Below are 21,425 nucleotides of genomic sequence, written 5' to 3'. Positions count from 1 at the left end.
CTGGGGTCTCATAAACTGTCTTTAGCTGCTTCTTAATGAAGAGTTCTGAGGTGATGCATGCCTAGACTGGGAGAGATTATGGGTAGATATTAACAGGATGTTGAGCTAATCGCTGACACAGAGTTGGTTCTCCTTCTTTCTTGCCTTTGAACCTTAATTATATCCTGAGAATGGAGACTGGACCAAGAAGGAAAAATAAAATAGAAAAAACAACCCTACAGTACTACAACCCGCCCCCTCCCCCCCAAAAAAAAGCCCCAAAACAACCAAACCTCCAACTCAAAAAAGAGTTCTCGGCAATGAATTTTGGATAGCAGGTTGTGGGAATGAAGTGAGGGTGCTGCTGCTTGGAAGGAATTTGACTTCTTCAGTAAACTGGGTAGGAATTCTTTCTTTCTGCACCACCAGGTTGTTCCGTGACTAGAAGTGCTAAGAAGCATTTGGAGGCTGTGTGTTCCTCCACCCTGCTTCCAGTCCTGCCATCTTCCAGGCCAGCAGATGAGGCCTGTATCCAAACAGATGCTTGGAAAATGTGTTCAGGATGCTCAGTCTATTTAGTGGTGGTTTTCATGTGCCATCCCCAGAGGGCCATCCCTTCATTCCCCATGGTCAAGTGAAGAGCTTGTTAGTTTTGTCTCTTTGGTCTGGGTAGCCAAGGGACCACCATGCTGATGCTCGCTTGTTGGTCTGCCCTGGTCATAGACTTATCCAGTTTTGCTTTGGAGGAAAAGCATTTTGCAGACACCTTCCCCTTTAAGAGCCAGGGCTACATAATGGATGGTGTCAGCATCTATTGGGAACCCCCTCAGGACAGGTATCTCTCACTTTTTCCTTTAAATCTTTTGTTTGTTTGTTTGTTTAGCTTAACTATGAAGAAATTACATCTGTTTCCTGATTCCTGTAGATGGTTTTTCTCTCAGGAATTTAAAAACTGTCTCTTTTTTTTCTTCACAACTGTTTAGATCCCTTCCCCCTCCTCCACTCCCTTCATTTTCCATCTCATTCTGGAAGAGCATTTCTCCTTTCTCATTATATCATGTGTGCTCTTTTGCTCTCCCCCATCACTATCAGCCCTCCCCCCCCATCCTTTCAGGCAGGATAGAGCACACTTCTAATCACTCGTACTTTTTATCTTCTTTCTGAATCTTAAGCAAAGCCTTTCTGATCTCTCTGTGTGTTCTGGAGCAGAACATGCCAGGATCGGAACAGGGTGAGGCTGAAAGCAAAATCACTGAAGCAATGATTGAGAGTCATCTTGAAAGTAAAAAGTTAACTTTGTGATTAATTATCTTCTATACAAGAGCTAGAAAGTTCTTTCCATGATTGTGCATTTAAAGTGCTTGCATTTTGAATGAGCTCAGGATGTTTATTTGAAGATGTAAGGTATAAGAGTTTCAAGTGCATTGTTCAAGCGCATTTATGTGTTTTGGAGCCTGCCATTTGTCACATCAAAACACTTAAATTGTTCTCTGTCTTTTTGGTTTTGTTGGGCTTTGGTTTTGGGTTGTTTTTCTCCCTCTTTTTAAGGGGATGCAGGGGGATTAGTCAGAGAATCAGGATAATGGCTTTAACAAACGGAAATAGTTTGTGTGAATAAGTCTACAAGCAGCTCCTCATTCAATCATTATTAGAAACACATTTTAAATCACTTTCACCCATACAGTTTTGTGTGCATCCGTTGGGTTTGTAATAGAGGGTGGTACAAAATTAACTCCCAAGGTGAGAAATTCTCTTTCTAAGAGGTTGCATGGTGTCATCTGTGGTATTCATGAAAGATTATAATTTTCTTTTTTTTTTTTTTTTCTTTTTCATATGCTCAGAATTTACATGGATTTTTGTGGCAACTCTCTACAAAAGTTTGAAATCCAATTAGGTAAAGCAGAAGCTCAGGATGAAGTTTCTACCTGAAATCCTTTTCTGTCTCTGAAAGTTTAGCTGTGTCTTAGTTTACTATACTTTCAAAAAGTTGATGCTACTTTTTAATGGACATTTTATTTTTTTCAGCTAATAGCTGGTTAATGAATAGCCCTGACTGTTGCAAGGTTACAAGAATGATGCATCCAATACAAGAGAGGCATGGGGACATTTCCAGTGGTATGTCTACCTTGTTTTGTGAGACAATATCCATCATTAAATTGACATTTAAAACAGCTGGTGTTGTGTGCTCGTCTTTGTGAGAGGCAGCAGTAATGTCACAGGACTTTCTCTTTTACATCTTGGTAATAGATAGCGAATGTTAAATGATGCTATTAAGGATCTGGGCTCTGATAAGAGACGGTAGAAAGAGTTGCGGATAATCTGTATCGTTGATGACAGAGCTCAGTCATAAGATCACGGAGATGACAGAGAAATGCCTGAATGTTGTGTCCAGGGTTCAAGAACCTGTCTGCCAGTTGGATCCTCTTTTCGCAGTGCTTGTTTGTTATTGCTATTTGATATGTTCACTAGCAGTGAGAAAATGACAGCTTTTCAGGAGCTTTGAGCATTGATGAGCTTTAAGGCAAAACCTCAACAGATCTTTTTGGAGCTTTTGCCGTGGAGCAACCAAAACTCGTTTTTCCAGAGTATTTTTGTATGCGTTAGAAATGGGTGACACAGAATGCTTTCTTAGTATAATTTGTTCACTTACAGAAAGTTATCCTCTCTGATCCCTTGAATATCAAAGAAGAAACAAACTGAGGGCTGGCAGTCCCTTCCTACATAAATGCTTGGTTGGGCACTCCAGATCTTATTCACAGGATCAAATTGTCTGCTCCTGAGACTCTCACCTCATTCACTGAAGTTGCTTAATCTGCAGCATTGTACCAGGTCCCAACCTGACCTGAAAAACCCTGCTAGCTCCACATTCTTCCTGCAGCAAGCCTGGGCTGCTAAGCTTGACAGTGTCCTTCTGAGCTGATAAGCAACTCACAAACTGGGAAGAATGAAATCATGCTTTAGACAGCATCACCATTCTGGTTCCTATGCTTGGGGCGTGACTTTATCACTTCAAAATCAAGACTTAAAATTAAAAATAAACATTTTCAAAGCAGTCCTGCAGCCCCGCGGGGGTTTGTCTTAATTCGTACTGCTTTGTAGCCTGTCTTCCAAGTATTCAGATGCTTCTCCAGCTAACATCCTTCCCACAGCTGCCTTCTGGTAGGGGCCTGATTCTGAAGACAGATGCAGTTGGGGTCTTTGAGTCCTACCTCTTGCTACTGCTGCAGGTGACTGTTAAACCTTTTCATAAATGACTCTAGATCCATTTTAAAACCACATTTTGTCCCCATTGTTTCTCCAAGAAGACTGTGCAGTTACTCACTGCTATCATAGCTAGTGAGTCTCAGTTCCAGTCTGAATTTTCTGTTTACTGAAACAGTACTGTTTTTGGGTGATGCATGGTGAGTGTCTCCCCAGTGCTGGCAGACTTCAGTCTGTACTGTTTGTTCTGCCTAAATGCATAGCTTTAGTAAAGTGATAAACTTCTATGATGCAAAATTAGGTGTTTTTTAAGGTTTATGTTTTAGATTAGAAGAATTCTTATGACAGTCACATTAGATACTGACTAAGTTTTTGGATATAATCTGTTCTGTAGTGTATCAGCTGTCTCCTTTTGGTTTCTTTGCAGTTTGTTTTTTGTCTGAGTGTGATGGACAAGATCTCTGTCTCAGACTTAAAATATTCCTGCTTTCTTTTTGAAACATTTCTTCAAGCTCTTTTTTTTTTTTTTTTGCATGCATGAAGTGCTTAATGCCCTCCATCTGCATGAAAATCTTTTGTATATAACTCTAAAAGCTCCCTTAGGACTGTAGACTTTTTTAAATGGAGCAATTTAAACATTTTCCACACAAATGGGCACTTGGGGCAAATGTCATTATAAAAATCATAAGAATATTTGTTAGATATTTTCACTGGTTTTTGTTGTTTGTTTTTTCTTTTCAGACCTGCCTCTCCAGTCACAGTGGAAATTATAAGTCAAATAGAATCAGCATGATTTATGTTATTGGCAGAGAAGTAAGAAGTTTGTAAGGCTGGGAAGGTAGACGTTAATAAGAAAGAGAAACAATAGACAGTCTTCTCTGCTTTAGTCAACATAGTGCAGGTGTTGAGGGTGATGTAATGGCATTGCTGCTTTCCTACTCTGAGTTGTACATACATATTTATAAACACATGCAAATCAATCAGGAATTGAGTTTGCAAGATAAATTAATAAAACAGAAATTGAGATGCAGAACAAAGCAAAAAATTCAAATGCTGCTCAGACTGAATGAAAGCTTTCATTAGAAACTAATGTGTTAAGATTCTCAAGTTTCGCTTGAGGAAATACATGATGCTGGATATTCCTGAAAGAACATATGTTGAAACTTGCGTTGTAAAATTTGAGGCTTACGTACTGTTGACTAGTAGACAGAGGCTCTATTTTGTAGAGGTTTTGGGATTCTAAGGAAATTTTCTGATTTGAAACAGAGCTCCAAAGTAGTCAGATTTCATGTGGAAGAAAATCCTAAACACAATATTTTTAGATCACATGAAATACTTAATTCCAGCAGGATCAGACTGTTTTGTTTCAAATTTGACTGTTTAAATGTTTTAAATTGTTGCTCTACCTAATGCAGCCTTTCAGAAGAAACTAATTTGAAGGGAGAAAAAGAAACACTTCATGTAGGAATGCAGTAACAGGAAGTTCTGACATTTGTCAAAATATTTCTCCCTCTTTCTAAAATTAATATTTCACAATATCAGTATGGTTTTCTGATACATTTTAATATCAGTGGAATTCCATTATACCCAGTAGGATTTCTGCCATTCTTTGTGACTGTGTGTCATCTGTGTTTTGGGGAGATACTCCAGCGGTGGGTGGAGAAATGCAGGATTCTGCCTGTCTTCTCGTGCATGTTATTTTCCACTACAGTGGTCAGTATCTGATGTCTAATAGACCATATATTCCTTGGGAAACTCAGTTATTGCTGGTGATGGTTTTTAACAGACCTTTGGTACTACTGATGAAAATGGGTACGTGCTGTCTCTGTCAGAACAGCATTATTTTTAAACACATTCTTGGAATGTGGGCTTGCTACTTATGTCCTTGTTTATTCCAGCAAGGTGTCCTTACTTTGTTCAAGCCATGGTGGTCTATCGGATACAACAAACTAAGCTTGCTTTTGCAAAAACTTGCCCTTGTAGTTAAGCCCAGCACTGATAGACTTGAACCCAGATGGCGTGGAAACAGATGGAATTTAGTAAGCCTTTTTAAAGTCCTTTGAAAATTTCAGCTGTCACATGGACTTGCTGTCAGACTAGTGACTTTGTCAGTCATTTGTGTGATGAGTGGCAATATTACCATCTAATTTCACGATAACTGAACAATTCTTACCTATAACTGGTGGCTCCTAGTGCAGGAGGTCCTGCTTCTCCATTGCCTGTGGCATACTGCCTCCTACTTTGCTCTGAGACCAGACCTCCTCTGTCATGCAGTCAGGATTTGGCATAAAATATCCCTTTTTTTTTTTTTTTTTTTCCCCCCGCAGGACTAGCCTTCTGCTAGGTTAGCTCACTAAACTAACTCATGGGAGGGGATCGAGCATAAATGTGTGCTGTTCTGGAATGAGTGAGGAGAGCAATGGATAGCATTTAAGTTGGCTAGCTCCATTATACAGTTAGGCATCTATGATGAATGCTTTGGCACATAACAACTTGTCTGTGCCAGGACTTTCATTTTCCTGTGAACAAAGGATAAATAGTCCAGAAAACCACCAGCATGGGGATGGATTCCTCATGCCATCCAAAGTAGCCAATGATGACATCCAACAGCATTTTCAGTGTTAATCCAGAGGATCTGCCTGAAAATAGTTGTTAGCATTGGCTTTGTTTTCCACTGTAGGTCAGACTGGGATGGCTTGGTGTGTTTGAGGCTTACCCAACATACCGGTTGGTAGTGCAGCTGAACAACGGTTAAATGCTGTGAGCTGATTTTGAGCACGTAGCTCAGCTTTGGTTTCTCCAGAGCTGTTCAAGGAAATTTCATTCTGGTTCCTCTGCAAACTCAGATGCTTTGCGTAATAAGATCACCATTTTTCTTAGTAAGGTATTAGCACAGATGAGTACATAATTTCTGTCATATGCATCTGATGTGAGTGTTTTCAAGGGCAATAAGGGTATCTGTGATCTTTTTATTGCCTGTTTAACCCTATCTCTCCATTATAGATGGAAGACTTCTGGCATGGACATAAGACCATTTTGCATAGACTATTCAGTAAGGTTTTCCAGATGCTTAAATTTCAAAATAAACAAACAAACAAAAAAATCTAAGAGGGTCAAACATGTATCAAGGATATGGCAAGTACTAGGGGTTATATAGGCAGTCCAGAGCTCACTCTGACCTGGCAGCTCTGTTAACAGAAGCCATGGAACTGCTGCTCCACAGTGTTCCACACAGGCTGCAAAAACTATGTGAATGGTGAGTGAGTTTCTCCACATGGGCAGTGTGAAGCTGACCCAGGCACATTTCTGCCAGGAACAGTCACAGCCCTGATTGTACCACAGGTTTCTCAAGTAGCTTTCCAACATCCTGACCACCCCTTGCTTTTGAATCAAAGCTGTTTTCCTGGTGCCATTTAGGGAAACTTGACAATTAGTCTGCAGGATTTAGGTGTCCTGGATCTGTCCTGGTGGCTGGAAGAATCCAGGTGTGCTGAAGTTCCTACTGGTGAGTGCAGGGTCTCAAATTTAGTTCTTGCTGTAACTAATTTGCTCGACGATCATCCGTACATTCAGCTCTAGTTGCGATTTTTAAACCTGCATCTGAGAGAGATGAGAAGCTGGCCTAGTCTAGCCTAATCTTTACCATAATATTTCCTATTTAGCTATGAAGGAGAAAAGAACAAAAACATCTGTAAGATTCCAGCTTCAGAATTTTAGTATCTTGGCAAATCCTATATATGGAGGTAGTAATTAGAAGATTCCAGGCTTTCTGTTAACAGAAACTATGTGTAGAAAGCTAAAGAATCCTTAGCTTTCAGATACTGCAGTAATATGTGAGCACTAGATTTTTTGTTACTTTCTTTAAATACAAACAAGAAATGCCAATAGAAATTATGGCTTTTGATTATAGGCTTATCATCCTCAAGCTAACAGTCATGGCACATCTTCTATGGATTGTGCAATTTGGTGGAGCAGTTGCTAGTTTAGCTGTAAGCTATTGTCAGTCAGCTTGTCCTCACTGGTTGATTGCCAACTTCTTCTTCCTGTACTTAAGGAAAAATGGAATCATGAATGTTTAATAACTGAAGGTATTGGATGGTCCCAAAGTAAAACACCAAAATTGATAAAATCATTATGAGCATTTCTTTTCCTTTTTCCAAAGGAACTTTTAAAATAGAAAAATAGAAATAATTGGTGAGTATGTAAAGCTGAAGATCACGAGGAGGAAGTGATCTCATGCTCCCATGGCTTCACAGATACGATTGCATCTGAAACGTGTTGGCTCTGTCTGAACTAGGCTGTGAACTCCTTGGGGCAGTGCTGGTCTTCCAGATCTTGTAAAATGCCAGACACAGCTGATGTCACCCACCAAAGAACCATTTTCTCATATTTGACTTTTAGAGAAAATGATGAGTATCAGTGGCATTAGTGAAGGAAATACAGTTGCCAGCATGTAAAGGTCTTGGAGATTAATGGCAACAGAGAAGCCAAAGCATTAGTATGGGAAATTGATGTATAGACAAGAAAATGCTTCAGACACAGTATGGTGGTATGGCTTTTTAAAAAAACTTTGCACTGTCTTGGCTTGTAGCTTCTATGCTGAGCTTTAGCCTGGGATTTCCTTTTTGCCAGAAGCTGTGTGATCATAGGAATCACCCACTGTTGCTCTTTTATACTGTCTGTTTTGGGGAAATTTGATTTATGGAGGAAGTTTTTTGTTGGGTTGTTTTTTGTTTGTTTGTTTGTTTGTTTCCCACTCAGCTGTTTATTATGAAAGGGCAGTGCCAGTGGCTTTGTGGATTGTGTGTGGATTTCCAGTGTGTAGCTGCAGGGTGAGGGAGATGCTAGTACTTGTGCTAGCAGTTATCAGTCTTCCTTAGAGGGGTGGCAGTTGTCTTTCAAAATTGGTATTACTCTGATGTGTTATCTTCTTGATCTTTTCTTCCCATTCTTCAAGCCAGAACTTTCCATTTTGTTCAACTTATTTCCAGTAATGGATTGCGTGTCAAAGTGTGGAATAAATGCATCTGTGCAGCTTCCTTAAGTAATTAAAATGATGAGTGAGCTCATAAAGAGAAGAATATTGAAATTCAGGCTGAATCAGTGGTTAATTGGCTGCTAGTCCAATCTCTGCTTCCCTCATGCCTGAGCGCTTGAAGAGGATGAGGTCATGGTGCTGATTCTTGACCACAGCACACTGCAGACCTCCTGTGTCTTTCCACTGCTTGCATCAGCTGTGTCCCAAGCACAGAGTTATTATGGCAAGAATATTGCTTTAGCTTTCTGCTGAGCATCTGTCAGCTTGGTCTGGTTAGGTTGTACATGTGGCTGATGCCTGTGGACCATGAGAGACACCAGCCCTAAAACAGAAGATGCTCATTTACACTCAGGAAGAAGGCCTTCAGTCCAGGTTCAGAGCAAAGTTCAAATTCATCCTCAGGATCCACAACAGGCACCTATTGTTACTCTGTGATTTGCCTTTATAAACTAATTATCCTGCTTGCTTTTGATGAAATTAAGCGATATGGAGAATGTGGTTTGGTTTAGCTTTCTGATTTGCTCTACAGCTTTGGTTTTCAGCATGTGTGCTGATCACTGTTCTTACAAACTGTGTTTAGGCCATAGAACCTTCTATATCTATTCAAGATAGAGGCAGTGGATCTTTCTACCCTTCTTGTGCAAAACCATTTCCTTTACGGTTGTCTTTTTAGATAATAACTTCCTCTTAAATCTAGGTGGTAAATTGGCCAAAGTTTTTGCACAAGTTCAGATTGTACCTCAGTAGCAGCCAGAGGGGGAGTACTTTGTTGTTGGTCTCTTTTTTTTTTTTAACCCTCTTCAACTCTAAAAATGAAAGAACAAAAGCCTTGGCTCAATCTTGAAGCGATGTTGACTTTAAAAATTGCATAAAATACTTGAAGAGTATGTTGAAGTGCGTTTGAAGAGGGGGGTGGATTTGGTTGCAGTGGCTGTTCAGATTTACTTCTGGCATCAGCAGCACATGTCCCATCATGCCGCTGCCCTTAGGGAGTCACAGGGGTTTTCATGCCTTTACTGCTTTTTTGGAGTACCAAGCCCCCATTGTGCCCTCACATAAGGTGGGAGGGTTTCCCATGAGGACAGAGTGCTCATAAAGGAATGGGATGGAAATCTGCTTTACCATCATGTAAAATCACCAACCTCAAAGACATCCACAAAGTCCCATGACCTTAAGGCCAAAGAAACCAATCAGCAAAACCCCTTTATTTTATTTTCACTTCTGATCTCCCCGTGGCTGGGATTTTGTCTGTTCCTGAGGCCACAGCAGCACACAGAAACGTATGTCCTATGGGAATTGCTCCTGCATCCAAAATGGCAGGGGAGCCGGTGGCCTTTGCTGGAGGAGAACACCACGACGGGTTTTGGTTGAAAATGTGTAGTGCAAAGGCACAGGGTAACGTCGCATCTTCCGACTGGGCGAATACTGCTTTTCCTTCCCATTTCGGGCGCCCTGGAAGGTTGCCAGCTTTCCTTGGAGGACTCGGGCAGGGAGCTGTTGTGGCCGCGCCCCGCACGCGTTGCCATGGCGGCGGGCGGGCCCTGCCCGCGCCTCGGCGTTACCGGCAGGGCCTTGGGGCGGCGTGGGACGGGCCGGGCCGGGCCGGGCCGGGCCGGGCGGTCCTTCCCTGTCCGGCTCGTCTGCCCGCTTTGCTGCACGATAAAAGATTCGTCAGCAGCGCGGCGCGGTGATGTGCCGGCGGGGCAGCCCTTACCCCGGGAGGCGCGGATCGCGCCTTGCCCGCCGTGCTCGGCGTTATCGCGGGCTGTGCTGGCGGCCGGACGCGCCTCGTGGTGCGGCGGCCCGCTAGGAAAGGGCCATGCTGGTGAAGGCTGAGCGTGTCTCCCCGTTGTTTGGGATGTACGAAGGCGGCCTCGGCAGCACAGGGCTCGGCTGAGAGCCGTGGTCCGTGTCTCACGGCTGAACCTGGCCGCGACTGACAGCCCTAGGAAGCTGCAGAGCTTAGTGGCAAAGCGAGTAAATCTGGTCTATCTAAGCACTTCCTTTGAGGTTCTTCATTGCTAGTGCCGGAGGGCAAAAGAAACGACGTTTTAAATAGGTTACGAAATTTCAAAGCATATTTAAAGCACTGTGAAACGTTTTGGCAGTCCGTCTGTGTTATTTCCTCACTTTTTTAATAGTCGTGCTGCAAAGTAAGAGATCTAAATTTTCCAAACTGATGGGTAAGACTCCAGGTGAAGTCTTGATCAGCTACTGCAGAGCTGTCCAATGGTTTTTTCCAGTTCTGGAATGGAAAGTGGTATTAGTGCCTATGCTCATGATGCTGGAAGTATCTCCTTCTAGCTGCAGTAAGCTGCAAGCAGGCCCTGAATCAAAAATCTTCCTAAAGTTGCAAGTGATACACTTAGCTCAGTAGGTTAGAGCATGGTGCTAAGAATGCTAACGTCACGGGTTCAATCCCTGCATAGGCTGTTCATTTAAGAGTTGGACTTGACGATCCTTGTGGGTCCCTTCCAACTCAGAATATTCTGTCATTTGCTATTTCTAGTGGCTTCTTCTAACACTGTACAACAGCTTGTACTGGCTGTATCACAGCTCAGATTGAAAATTACAAGCCAGGCTGTTTTAGGAATTTTAGATCTTAATCTTAAAATCTGGGACAGTCCCTGATAGATAAATTATGCATGCGTAGTACACCTGATGTGTTGGACCTGCTGTACATGTGCGATGAAACTATATGCATGTAGTAGCTAGTTTCCAGACATCAGGAAGCCTGAGTTGTCAGGCCTCTGGAAAAGTGGGAAATTACTTCAAAAATATGGGAAAAGTCTTTGCATGTGCAAGCATGCATGGGGCATAGGATTTCTGTGAGTAATGTAGTAAGTCTGTTGTCATGCGGTATCATCCTTCGTTTCATTCCCCGTTACTCCAACAGACAACAACTCCCTACAAAAGCTGAAAACAAACTTGTGCTTTGGATAGTTGAGTGGAAACCTCAGTCATTCCTTGAGGGGCAAGGAAGTGTTCATTGGAGGGGAAAATATATGGTGACTATATTTTACAAGGTAATTTCTGCCCTTGAAAGAAGTTATCTTAACAGGAGGAAAATGTCACTGGGAAGTTACACTAGGCTTTTGCACCCTCAGTCTCTAAAGATATCGTGAGGAATTACCAAAATTATATTCTCTAAAACCAAGAACTTCTTACTCCGTTTTGCAGAGTTTTGCAACCCCCAAACTTTTCTTGGAAACTCTAATTACATCAGAACTTCCATTGAAAAATGTTTGTCAGGAGCAAGGCAAAAGACATGTAAATCATTTTCAAACCTCTGTGTCCTGAAGTAGACTTTTAGGCTCTTGTTTGAAAATGGAAATATGAAGGAGATGCACCCAAGACTTTCAGGTATTTCCAGATAGCTTACATGCATGGATTCTTTCTACGTTCCAGAAATGATTGCCTAAAATTAGGCTTCTCAGTAAGTCCTGATTTTAGGAAGTTCCGGGAGTACAGCAGCACTCAATGGAGATAAACGGAAGTGAAAATCTACCATCAGTTTTGAAACTCAAGCTGTGACTATTGGAAACAACATATGGCAATAGAAGCCACATTTGTCTCCTCTAATAGTTCTGCCTTTTACTATAATAGGAAGTTTTTAGAGAAATAGTACTTGCATCTCTAAATGTCAGCGGTTATATGCTCTTGAAGATTTAAGCTGTTGGAACCCAGAAAAAAAATTAGTAGAAGGTTAATTTCTTTGTTTTAAAATTTACTTTTTGAATGCACTAGGGAGCATATGATTGAACAACAGGAAGACACATGGTTGCCTCTAATAAAATTAGTATTTTATTTTTAATATTGATTATTCTATTTTTAACTCACCTTTTTATGCATGATCTTAAAGGTCACGCAGAGGGAGTTAGCAGGATTATGCATATATAACTAACTCCATTGATAAAACTTTTGGAAGTTGTGTAAGCTAAATCAGGTTAAACAAAACACTCTTATTCCAGAATAAATGGGTATTTACATAGGTGTAATTACACCAAGATAATTCTGGCAGTAATGTAGTCTTTTAGACCAAAGTGCTGAGGACAGTTTTCATGTTATCCCTGTTACACAAATGTTCCCCAGATTGTGTTCAGAGAGTGTACGAAACTGGACGGATGATGCATAACAAATCTGTTTTAGAATAACTCAATTAAATGTAGTACCAGAAACAAAATACCACAGTTTAAAGAAAACAATCACAAGCCTTATGCATAGGCTTTGCAGACCGTGGAGGACATGCAGGATGCCCCTTAGGCAGCCTCACATTTTCAAGTTCTTGAGGATTACATCTTCTTTCTATGAAACTGCATGTGCATGTGGGTTTTGAAGAGCTTCTCATAAAACAGCAGAACACTTCTAAAGACAGTATTGGTGATGACATGCTTAACTGCTTTCACATGTTTTCGTTCAAACTGCCCAAACCATTAAAATGCTCCCTTAGTGACGTTTCATGTGTGTCTTACTAGTATGCACACTACTAATTTACTCTCAGTTTTCTTTACTGTCCTGTAAGGTCCCACCCTTTCCCTAGCTTTGATCTTTCATCATAAAAGCTTAGAAGCAACCCTTTGGAGATCAAGCTGAATGTTTCTTTTTAGCTATTCTGACTGTTCCAGATGCTGGGAAGGGAGAAGGGCTCGTTCCAAGGCGGTGTAGGACGCAGGTTCCAGAGCCCCACGCTCTGACGGGGATGCTCCCTCTGCTGGGTCACTGGCACGGGGCTCAGGCTTGGGGCTGCAGCGCAAGATACCTTTGTTCTTTCAGGCTTATAATTGAGACTTTGAACGGAGGCTTTCCGTGAATCCTTTGTGTGGCACGGGGTGAAGGTCAGCCTAGAAAATAAAACAAAGGCAAGCACCAAGTGGATGCAGAGCACATGCAAATCAGCTGTCACAAAACAACTGTCCTTTGTTCACTTCTTTCTTCACGGATACGTGCAGCCATTCCTACTTTGCTTATTCCAGCAATTCTGGAGACTCTTATTTTTTCCCCAGCCTTCCTACGGCTGGAGCTACTAATTTTATTTCTTACCATGTGGTTATTGTTTCTACTTCCATTTAGCCCCGCTAAGCATTTAGATTCTTTTAACAAGTTTTCTTTCATCAGTAACATCTCAGATGCTGCATCATCTGCTTTAGGAATCAAACAAAAACCAGCTCTTTCCTTACATTTCCTTTTAACCTGTCCCGTGTTCTTTCTTACTTATATTGTTTCTTGTTTTCCTCTCCAGTCTTCTGCTGCTGCTAATTCAATCTTTATAGCCTAAGTTGTTTTTTTTTTAGGTGCTCTACATCAGCTCTTTAAGATTAAAACTTGTAGTTAGCAAACAGGCAGGAAAATCATCAGAGGTTTCAAAAGATGCTTTCAGGGTTATTTGAATCCCTTGTGGGTGTGTCTGAGGTCTAGTCTGTGCAGGAGTTTCAGCCTCTCAAAGGGGGTAGCCAGGTGAGGAGAGGGGCATGTACCATCCCCTTCACCATGTGCACAGCAGTGTTTACTGATGATCAGAAATGCTTTTGAAGCAGAGAGCCTTCTCAAGCTCTGGCTCTGACACTTTTTACCCTTCTAAGTGGGAGATGCCCTCAGGCCCACAAGGTCTGGGTGACTTAAAGTGCTGCCTGTGGGGGGTAGGTCATTGAAAGAATATGATGGTAACCATAAGTCCTTTTTTTTTAATGGTCAAGAGTAAGGAATTACAACATGGTGACAAGATAAGGATTGACTTTTGTTGTTGTTGTTTTAATGTGTGTTAGGAAAATACCGTATTGCTATGGCATAAAATGTAGTCATTTGAAGTTTGGTTTTATATATCCCCTATGCTTTGAACTCAAAATTTTTTATGTATGATTTTTCCCTTTGTGTCCGGTGGTTACTTGTGAAATCTGTTAAAGAAATTATCTTAATTCTCCTTTTGCTAGCCTTTTGGTTTAGTTCAGTTAAAACTGAGATCATCATCAGCTCCTGAGATCATGTCAGGAATCTAGCCTTGATATCCTGGTTTAGGTCTTTATACTGAATAAGAAGGCAAAGACACAACTATTTTTATGCGCTCTCATCTTTCAGAAAACTGGGTCATAGCGACACTCCGGGAGCATAAGAACTCTTCCACGCTCTAGTGCTTTATAAATGCTTGGTGAAAGTCCAAAACAAAAGTCTTGTCAAGCTCAGTTTAGTATACAGAGGGAAAAAAAAGAAGAATGGCCACTTCTGGTCTCTGGAAATAGTTAACAGTGTTTTGTGCAGCAGGGATCAATATAAAATGTTTGGAGTTTAATAGCTGTATTAGAAATGTGAAGGATGGAATGGACAATGAAGTGGTAACCCTGTCTATCAGATCACAGTTGTTCAGGTTCATTAAGACTGCTGAGGAGGATTTCAGAAGGCACTAGCGACAGCTGAGTGAAACAGCTGAGCAATTCTGTAGAATAGTGACATAAGCAATGTGGTGTAAGGCAGTGCAGTGAACACTGACAGAATAGTGCTTAAATATGTTAAGTTCAGTGCTTTTTTAGGAGCATAGTCTACACGTTGCTGGAGTCAGTGGTGAACGCATTAGATGAGTCAGGAGTAGTAATTAAAAGTCTAAACTTAAGACTCTGTAAATGAGGAGATATGTAAGAAGTCATGCAAGAGAGGTCTCTGTGAAATTGGTAATTTCATCCTTTTGGATACCATGTTTGGTTTTATGGCTCATGTACAGGGAGATTTTCAGATTCCTGAAATTTCATTTAAAAATAAAAGAGCAGTAGGTAGGGAGGTGTTACTGTTGGAATAGTAGCAAAATGTCTGTTTTAGGTTTTGGTTTGCTGCTTGCTGTATTAAAATGAGTGCTCAGTAAAATTCCAAAGCAAGAAAAAATGTGAAATGGACAGGAGGAAACATTTAATCTAGTGAGCTGTTCAATTGTGGGACTCCCTGGTTCCAGGTACTGTCATTTGTTTGGGGAGGTAGGTTTTGATTGCTACATTTGCTGATAGTCATACTCGTTGAGGGAAAAAAATAAAACTCTGCCAGTTCTCGAGGATCTCGAAAGAATGGTTTCTGTCTATAATAAGGACATTTCCCTTTAAGGTGCAGTATACATCGATGGCAATGTGTGCAGTTGGTTTCTAATGCTTCCTCTAAGATGCATGACCAGCATGAGGGAGGCAGCAGATTTGCTGAGCTGCTGAACTCTCATGCCATGGCATTTCCTGTGTTCCCATCCTCACAGCTGATCCTCACACAGGCGAGACCAAAGGACAGAATTTGCAAGTAGTTTGAGCCACTGCAGGTAACAGAAGTCACTGCTTCTACCCCACACAGGAAGAGCTTAGGGGTAGAATATAGTAGTATAGCTTCTTCATGTATTGGGGTGTAAAATATTTCAATTTCACAAGCATTAAAGTACATCTTCTTAAAGGTACTCCAGCCGCAGTGAAAACCCTGTTTCCACCACAGGGAAAAAAATGACCCAGTAAACTCTCAACTGCTAAGTCTTTGGAGCATCTAACCTTTTCTTTTTAAAACCACTTTGGCACTAATTTAATTGATTCCATGCCTGGCCTTTTCATCGGTTCTCTCTCCTAGCCAGGAAAAACTGGGCTGTTAAAGGCTGCTGCAGTACCATGGGACTTGTGTTCAGTGTTGCAGGTTCTTATTTTAACCTGAAGTTATCTGCCAGTCATCACTGTTGGTTTGAAAAGCTGTAACCACTGCAGTACTGTCTTTGGGATGAAAATCTTTTAATGGTTGCAGCAGTCAATATAAATGAGAGAGAGTGCACTATGCCACTGGGTTGTGTTGCTAATTATCACTTTACCTTTCAAGAATTTTAGCTGCTGACTAGATTCTTGCTGAATATTTGCTGCAGCATCTGTAGGCACACTGCGAATGTGTTCTGGGTAAGCTGAAGAGGATAGTGAAGAACATGTGACTAAGACATAGAACTGTTTGAAAAGGAGTATTTTTTATGTCTTTTTTAAATTTCTACCCTAAAAGAAAACATGTAGGTTTATAATTGTTTGTTGGGTTTTGTTTCTTTTGTTTCTCATGTGCTCACTCTCTCTTGCCAAATCTCTTCTAGTGTCAGATTTTTTTAATGCTTCTATCTTTCTTTGCATTTACTGTTTGCTGCCAGAGAATAGGCAGGCTTTGTTTTTGAGGGGGTGGGGTGTTGGTGTGGTTGATAACAATGTAAAGTTAACATTATTCAAATTAATTTGATAGTAGCAGGTTTCTATGAAAAAAACAAGCCCAAACCTTCCTTCCTTCCCGTCTTGTGGTCCTAGCGACAAAATCTGTTAGAAAATTCTTCTGTGTGGTTTAAAATATCACATACTTTCCAGTGAACTATAATTTAAAGAAGCCTCTTTTGGTAGTTGAATTCTAAGAAGACAGTTGCTTTACCTACTAGGCTTTTGAGGGAAGGAGTTTTGTTGGTTGCTTTGTTTTTCCTGTTAAGACTTGATGGGTTCATTCAAATGCTGTTTCCTGGGTTGTTGTATTAGGAAGTGTGGTACTGGTTTAATGTCCTGCATTAAGTAACATTTAACGTGTAGCTTGTTTTTCATTTTAGGTTTTGAGATTCTTTTTTAGAATCTCAAACTTTAGAATAAGTGGAGATGTTTAAAAAATGGGTAACTAATGAGAAGAATTGGATGATCAAAGATCCTTAATCATGTCTGCAGAGTGTGCTGTTAAAGATCGTGGTCTTGGGAGTCAAACACAGGAATATTTGCTTCTGACTCAGTTGCAGGCAGAATAAAATACATAACTGGAACTGCTTGTTCAGTTACAAGGTGATTGACAGTGAGACACTGATATAGTACATCTGTGGGGGAAAAAAGCAGGGTATAGTGTGGGGTATTTCCACTAAAAGTAAAGAAATTTCAATTTTCTGGTACCTGATGGAGGTGAGAGATTAGCTGGAGTGTTAGGTTATGGCGCAGAATTCTGGTTCTTTCTTTTAAAGGAAAGTTATGTAAGTTAGAGAAAATATAGAGGAGTCCTCTAGAAGGACTAAAGGGACAGGAGGAGGAGATGTGAAAGAGCGCTAAAAGAGGGTGCTTTTTTAAAAGCCAGTGGAATGAGATCTAAAGGAGGGGAGGTGTGTTCTCTGCTAACTCATCAGGGTGTAAGCAGAAGGAGTAAAAAAATTAAAAAAAGAAAGGATATTTAAGCTCCTAGACAATATTAGCACAAAAACAGATGGGCATTACTTGTTGGAATATTACTGAGCTTAATATCCTGATCATGTTTCCTCCTGTGTTTTCTTAAGTGAATTCTTAAAGAACTGGGAGATTTGTTCAGGTAAGTCAAGTGGAACTTATGAACATACTACAAGTAAATTATTATTAGTGGAGCACTAATATGTCACAATTTCAAGTATTAAGAGATTTTCTAAAGAAATCTAAGTCTGATGTTCCTTAGTCTGATGTCTTCTGGAGCCACAGAGTTCATGGGTTGTGTTCTTAGTGTAGTGACTGGATGGTTCCTGCTTTGTGAAATTGGTTCTTATAGAAGTAATCATAACGGTAGATGACTGTAGTCTCTGCAGCTACAGACTTTGATTGCTGAGTGCTGATGGCTGATTTTAGCCTCCGAAATTTGGGAACCATGGTAACTGGTACAGGCTAGTCTGAATTACCCTCTTAGTAACCTTCTTGGCCTTTTTTGACCATGTTCTCTTCTAATCTTTTTTGTTCTCTGTTGTGTGTTGTCATGTGTGGTGAGCACGATGTGTGTGTGTGTCCTCATTTGAGCATATTCCTTTCCTCATCTTGAGTTTCCCTCTACCGATGATGAAGGGGCTGTGGCAAAGGAAGGGAATCCCAGACCCTGACTCAGGTGGACTCAAAGATGTATGCAAGCTAATGTTGAGTTTGACAAAGGAGTCTGTGTTCAGCACTTAGTGTGCGCAAAGGAACAAGTTGGGATCTTTAGATCATCTGTTTCCTCACTGTAGGATGGAGATCGATCTCGGGCTATATTGTATTTTGTACCAGTCTATTTGGATGCACGTGCTTGCATGGAGTTACAGAGAGAGAAGTATATGGTGTATTTGTACTGTACACTGTCAATAAGACAGCTTTTGTTTCAGTACTAACCTCTGTCATGTGCTTGGTGGGGGGGGAGATGTGGGATGGAGGAATGGAATAACTGCCTTGACTGGGGAGTGCATATGGTATTTTGGCCAGGCCTTCCTCCTGTAAGGCCACGCTGCAGTAGCATCACTGATGATGCAGCACTGGTTTATGCATCAGCTTCAGCACTTCTAAACATTCTCATTTACATTTTCCCACTGATGGTCTCTTCTTTCCCTTTTGCTCTCTTCCAGGTGTGAGGTATCAGGCACTTCTTGCTGCTCTTAACCACAGAATCACAGAATATACTGAGTTAGAAAGGGCCCACAAGGATCATTGAGTCCAGCTCTTAGCCCTGCACAGGACCATCCCCAAGAGTCACACCAGGTGCCCAAGAGTATCATCGAAATGTTTCTTGAGCTCTGTCAGGCTTGGTGATGTGACCACTTCCCTGGGGAGCCTGTTCCAGTGCCCAACCACCCTCTGGGTGGAGAAGCTCTTTCTAATATCCAGCCTAAACCTCCCCTGACACAACTTCAGGCCATTCCCTCAGATTCTGTCACTGGTCACCACAGACCAGAGATCAGTTCCTGCCCCTTCTCTTCCCCTCACAAGGAAGTTGTAACTGCAATGAGGTCTCCCCTCAGTCTTCTCTTCTTCAGGCTGAACAGACCAAGTGCCCTCAGCTGTTCCTCATAAGGCTTCCCCTTGAGGCTCTTCACCATCTTTGTTGCCCTCATTTGGACACTCTCTAATAGCTGAATATCTTTCTTATATTGTGGTGCCCAAAACTGCACACAATATTCAAGGTGAGGCTGCCCCAGTGCAGAGCAGAGCGGGACAATCCCCTCCCTTGACCAGCTGGTGATGCTTTGCCTGATGCCCCCTCGGACACGGTTGGCCCTCCTGGCTGCCAGGGCACTGCTGACTCATATTCAACTTACCAGTGACCAGGACCTCCAGGTCCCTTTCTGTAGCACTGCTTTCCAGCATCTCATTCCCCAGTCTGTACATACACCTGGGGTTGCACCATCCCAGGTGCAGAATCCAGCATTTTCCTATGTCAAACTTCATATGGCTGGTGATTGCTCAGCCCTCTGATTAGTCAAGGTCTCTCTGCAGGGTCTCCCTGCCTTCGAGGGAGTTAACAGCTCCTTCCAATTTTATCTGCAAACTTGCTTAGTATCCCTTCCAGTCCTTTATGGACTGGAAGTTCAAGTCATTTATGGAGATGTTGAAGAGCACAGGGCCCAAGATGGAGCCCTGTGGAACCCCACTAGGGACAAGTCACCAGTCTGATGTTTCCCCATTCACTGTTATCCTCTGTGCTCCACCCGTGAGCCAATTGCTCACCCATCTCATGATGTGTTTATCCAGCTGTGTGCTGGACAGTTTGTCCAGAAGAGTCCTGTGAGAGACAGTATTGAAAGCTTTACTGAAATCCAAAAAGGATTACATCAACTGGTTTTCCTTGATCCAGCTAGGTGGGTTACCTTGTCATAAAAGGAAACCAGATTTGATAAGCAGGACTTTGCTCTCACAAAGCCGTTCTGGCTGTGACCAATGACTGTGTTGTCTTTCAGGTGTTATTCAATACCTCCCAGAATAGTCTTTTCCATAGCTGGACCAGGCACTGAAGTGAGACTGAGAGGCCTGTAATTTCCAGGGTCCTTTTTGCCATTCTTGAAAACTGGGACAACATTTCCTAGCTTCCAGTCAGTTGGGACCTCTCTGGATTCCCAAGACCACTCAAAAATCATCGAGAGAAGTTTTGCAATGACATCAGCCAGCTCTTTGAGGATTATGGGATGAATCCCATCAGGCCCCATAGATTTGTAGGGAGCCAGCTGGAGCAGCAGATCCTGCACAATTTCAGAGTCGACTGGGAGTTGATTATTCTCACAGTCATGGTCCTCCAGCTCAGGGCACTGATTAGACACTGATTAAAGGGCTGTAAGCTGATGAATTTGAGTAAAGGCATGCCTAGGTGCCTGTGCGTGTGAGATGTCTGTGCAACACAGGTACGTCGGCACATTTGGTGCCTTTCAGGTATCTCTAGGCATCACATGTGCAAGAGGAATTCTGTCCCTCAAAGAGCTTGCAGTTGTATCAGTCTGTTCAGAATAGTCAGACTGGTCCCAAGCATATAATTTGGGTTCTAGTGCTAGAGGAATTTGTTGAAGAGAAAAGGTATTCTGGCTGCAGTATTACCTTTATCTTTCTTCCTCCAGTATTTTAATTTTGGGTATAGTAGCACAACTGCTGCAAGAACCAGTGCGTGTGTGTGACAACAGTGCAGTGTGCACCAGCCCTGCTATTTGCGTGAATGTTGTCTGGTGCAAAGGGAAAGCACTTTGGAGCTCTCATTTTTTTCTTTCAGTAGGTGCTTGTTGTAATTTACTTTTAAGCCCACAGAATTTTTTCTTCATGGAATGATTTTTGTTGCTGTAAAGTGGGTGTGTACTCAGCAAACAACCAACCAGAGTTTCTGCAGGATGATCCCCGGGGACCCAAACATTGCAAATGCCAAGTTGGATTCATTAGAGGCGTTCAGGCTGATCCTTCAGCCCTAGGGAAGGCAAAACTCCTGTAAAGTTGAAGGCAAATTTCCTGGAATGAGGCCTTTCAGGAACACAGAAATTGATGTGTCTATACCAAAGCCCCAGCTTTTCATGTTGAGGTCGTGACTGCTGTGTAAGTGCAGGTGCAGCAAAGCACCTGGTTTACCTTACACAGGTAAATTAGCCCACTTATAGTATGGCTTTACTGCATAACAGTTGCCGTAGACCTGCAGCCGAAAGTGATGTTTGTTAGTTGTGTAACCCAGCTATTTACTTGTCATCTTGAAACACTTGCATAGACCTATTTTAGGCTTGGTTGGACTCTCGTTGCCAGGGTTGTTGTAGGGCCAGGGCTTGCAGCATAGGAAGGTAGTGACTTTTGTGTTTCATTTGGTCCTAACCCCCTGGTATGGGGGGAGTTATTTTTATTTTTATTTTTATTTCATTTAGGGGAGTACCTAGGAGAACTGCTTATTCCAGCACAGCACAGATGAGTCCTAAAGTGCTGTATTTCACTCATTTTGGTGACTAGATCATGACTAGAAATAGTTCTTTTGCAGTAAAGGCAATTTT

At 41.8% G+C, this 21,425-nt stretch overlaps 1 protein-coding gene across 5 annotated transcripts in view; it reads left to right on the top strand.

Annotated features, from left to right (window-relative positions):
- Positions 1-21,425, top strand: part of STOX2 (storkhead box 2) — a 153,088-nt gene that overhangs the window by 103,724 nt on the left and 27,939 nt on the right. For 3 of the 5 annotated variants that reach the window (XM_027879884.1, XM_027879883.1, XM_027879881.1), the window contains exon 1: positions 9,904-10,043. The exons of the other annotated variants lie outside the window; for them this stretch is intronic. The gene's annotated coding sequence lies outside the window, so the exon portion shown is untranslated. Of the gene's footprint in view, positions 1-9,903; positions 10,044-21,425 lie in introns of those variants that run through there. 5 annotated transcript variants of the gene reach the window in all.

Source organism: Empidonax traillii, unplaced genomic scaffold (genome assembly GCF_003031625.1).
Source record: "Empidonax traillii isolate 1590-97213 ecotype Southwest subspecies unplaced genomic scaffold, ASM303162v1 scaffold60:size2069287, whole genome shotgun sequence".
Classification (NCBI taxonomy): domain Eukaryota; kingdom Metazoa; phylum Chordata; class Aves; order Passeriformes; family Tyrannidae; genus Empidonax; species Empidonax traillii.
The sequence above is the reverse complement of the archived record's forward strand: the minus strand, read 5'-3'. Positions and strand labels throughout refer to the sequence as shown.